The sequence below is a fragment of the Gossypium hirsutum genome, chromosome A13 (genome assembly GCF_007990345.1).
Source record: "Gossypium hirsutum isolate 1008001.06 chromosome A13, Gossypium_hirsutum_v2.1, whole genome shotgun sequence".
Classification (NCBI taxonomy): Eukaryota; Viridiplantae; Streptophyta; class Magnoliopsida; order Malvales; family Malvaceae; genus Gossypium; species Gossypium hirsutum.
This window is the reverse complement of record NC_053436.1, coordinates 20,326,866-20,330,408: the sequence shown is the minus strand read 5'-3', so window position 1 is coordinate 20,330,408 and position 3,543 is coordinate 20,326,866. Positions and strand designations below refer to the sequence as shown.

The 3,543-nt window shown below is 31.8% G+C and overlaps 1 long non-coding RNA gene across 1 annotated transcript; it reads left to right on the top strand.

Moving 5' to 3' along the window:
* Positions 1-346: 346 nt before the first annotated feature.
* LOC121212424 (uncharacterized) lies at positions 347-3,233 on the top strand. Its single transcript, XR_005907555.1, has 3 exons — positions 347-409; positions 2,632-2,723; positions 3,175-3,233. It is a non-coding gene; the product is annotated as an uncharacterized lncRNA (long non-coding RNA).
* Positions 3,234-3,543: the final 310 nt, after the last annotated feature.

Here is a 3,543-nt window from a genome sequence, read left to right as displayed (position 1 = left end):
GAGAAAATTATTTTAGTATTATTTTATGTGTTATAATATAATTTTATAAGTGCATGTAAATTTTGGTAAGTTAATTTTAGCGATTTCTAGTCCAATTTCGAAAAAAGACTAAATCGCGTAAAAGGTAAAAGTTGTATTTTAGTGCCTAAAGGTGTTAATAGACTAGAGAACTAAAATTGGAGGCCTTTAAAGGGCAATTGGACCCTTTTTAAGTGTGTGGCCGGCCAAGGGGAGACAAAAATTTAAAAAAAGCCAAAATTTATGGGATATTAGGTGACTTTTGACCAAATAGGTAATAAAATAAAAATAGGATGATATCATCCCTTTTTCATCTTCTCTCCACCGATTTTTCCAGCCAAGAAATGGGTTTTGAAAGCTTCATATTTTCAGCAACTTTGAGGCTTAGCAAGTAAGTGATTTTAATGTCTTTCTTGAAGATTTTTACATTTTTGTAACCCCTAAAGCATGAGCTTTCATAAGAGGGGACTATTGTGCAAAATGATGAAGAGTCTAGGGTTTTGCCATGAGAGTAAATGTGTTGTTTGTTGTGTTTTTATGGAAGATTATGAGTTCTAGTTGTCTAATAAACAACTTTTGTGAAAGAAATTGCATGAAAACACCTTAAAAAGGGCTAGATTGCTAAGTTGTAAAATGAGTTGTAAATGTGTGAAATAGTTAAAATTATGAGTTGCTATAGTTATGAAAATGGTTCATCTAGATTCAAGGAGTAAAGAAATGTGATAAAAATTATTTTACGAGCCTAGGGGTAATTTGGTAATTTTGGTAAAATATAGGGGGAAAATTATAAAAATAGCCCAAGTGTGTCAATGGACTAATTTGATCAGTACATTGTTTTAATAAGTTGAATGTGATGTTTTAGATGATGAAAATCAAGATTTGGACCTATAACAGAAAGAAATCGATTAAGGGATAATTACGTCTTTTTTTTTACCTTTATGGTATTGAGGTAAGTTCGTATGTAAACAATACCATGTTATACATGTATTTAAATGTTATCATTACATGAATTGTACAAATATTAATGTGTATGTGATTAATAGAAATATGATAAGACAAAGCCTTAATAGACGAGGAAAAATCCCGTTTGAACATTTGGAATAGAATAGGATACGAGTGACATGTCACTAGGAATTATGAGTCTAGATAACTAGCTCGAGAGTGAGCATTGAAATGTCATGAGATATGAGGTAGCTTTAGCTACAATTGAGGCACTTATGTGCAAAGGCTTTTCCGAGTATCCAATTAGTATTCCAAGTGTTCAACGGGTAATCCAAGGAAAGAGTTGATGATGGTCCCCATGAGGTAAGTCATTGGTGAGTATGCACTTGAGTTATGTTACGAGTTTTGCAAGTATGTATACTAAGCCTATGAGAATGCCTTGATATGTGATGATCTATGATGCATAATAAGTGTTCTTACCATGATGGATGAAATGATGTTGTATTAATTTTGTGAACAATGATCATGAATGAGTAACTTAGCCTTGACAGATTTAAGTTACTGCAGTAGTGTAACTTTGAAAATACACTAAAAATAGTGGAAAATGAGTTAGAGGCAGAACAAAATATGGGATTAATGAGTCTATTTTCACATGAATGAAACAGGGGAAGAAAAAGAATTCTATATTGTGTGATATTTGAATTCTTGTAAAACAGGGTCTGAATGAATTCGAGATCCCCTATTTTGATTTTATAAATCCACCATAAATTATACAAAAATTATTAAGAGTCATAACTTACATGCATGGATTCCTTATTGAGTCTATTTTTACGGGAAACAAACGGCATGGTCATTGGAATTCTGTACAGGGAGAAATTCGGTTCGTAGTGTACAGGGGTCAGAGTAGTCATACCCTGAAACATAGAATACTTTAACTAATAAACTGTACTAAATGGCTCGACCAAAAATTTTGAAAATTTTATGGAAGAAAGATAAATGAGTCTAATTTTAGGGAAAATTTATGGAACTTAATTCGGAGTTTCGTAGCTCCAGATATAAATAATTTAGTAACTGTTGTGCAGGAAGACAGCTTGTCGTAAACTTGAGAATATGTTGTAAACATTGATAAAACTGTTTGAGTTGCTTATAAGATATTGATTAGAACCATATGTGAATTTTGAATTGTGATGTTAGGAAATGATATATAAGTGGTTTTGATATGATGAAATTGATGTACAAGATATGTATATGTGGTGAGGCCGAAATGGCTAATATTAAATGTGTGCAAGTTATCTGAAGGGCCTTTATGAAAATGTGTGCTATCTTATTTGTATAGTGAGGCCGAATGGTTACTTAGAAATGTAATATGGCTGAGTGGTTATTTAAATGAAAGCAAAGTATATGATGTATTAGCAAGTAATGATAAAAGCATTATCTTATATATGTGCTTGTGTATGTAGTGTGGCCGAATGGGCAAGTGTGAAATGTACATATGTTTATGTGTATATAATGTGGCCGAATGACCAATTATCAAATGTGGGTATTATTAGATATTTGATGAGGCCAAAGTTAGTAAAAAAGTATATAAAATAAATTGTTCTGAGATTGTATCCAGGTTCAAAGTCCCGTAGGCTTTGTGCTGGTGTTATGTTCGGGTTTTATACCTCGCAGGCCAAATGCTAGTGAATTCGATAAAGCATATGACTACGAGATCCTATGCTAAGATGATAAATTGAACTCGTATTACACATTAAGTGATTCAGGTATGTGATATATATATTATTTAGTGAGATTGATCTGACGAGAATAAAGAATGTGTAATGAGAAGCATATGAAAAGATGTGGTAAATTATATGTATATTTGTATATGTGTGCATTCAGTTATTATGCAAAGTTACAAGATAGTTTTCGATATGCCATTTAACTATGAATGTTGAAAGTAAGTGTGGGTAAGAAATGATACACTAGTGAAATTTGAAAGAATTAAAGTTAATCCAGAAGCTTGTAAATACTATGTTTATATGAGTTTGAGTATAAACGGAGTAAAATGATATGTGTTTGTGCATAATCGGCCAAATAGTATTGTACTCAGAAAGTGTTATGTGATTTCGAACATTTGGTTTGTTTTTAAGTTCAACTGTTTAAATTGCTTAAGACTTACTAAGCTTATGAAAGCTTACTTTGAATGTTATGTTTCTCTGTTTATTTTTGTAGATCGTTGACTCTTACTATTAGCACGGGGATCGTCAGCACTTCGTCACACTATCTACTATTGTGGTTATCATGTGTTTTGGACTTAGCTTATGGCATGTATAGGTTAGACTATAAGTAGAATGATATTTTGACTATTGTATATAAGCCATGCGAATATGGCATCTTATAGAAGTTTACTTTTATAAGTTTTAAATTCGATTTTTGTTTGTATCTATTAGTTATATATATAAATGATCTTTTATTTAAGAAAAGGCTCAAAATTTTACTGTTCTGATCCGATTCCTAATTTCTGGTAACGCCTCGTCCTATTCCGGCGACGGCTACGGGATAGGGGTGTTACAATATTTACAAACCAAAACATAATCATTT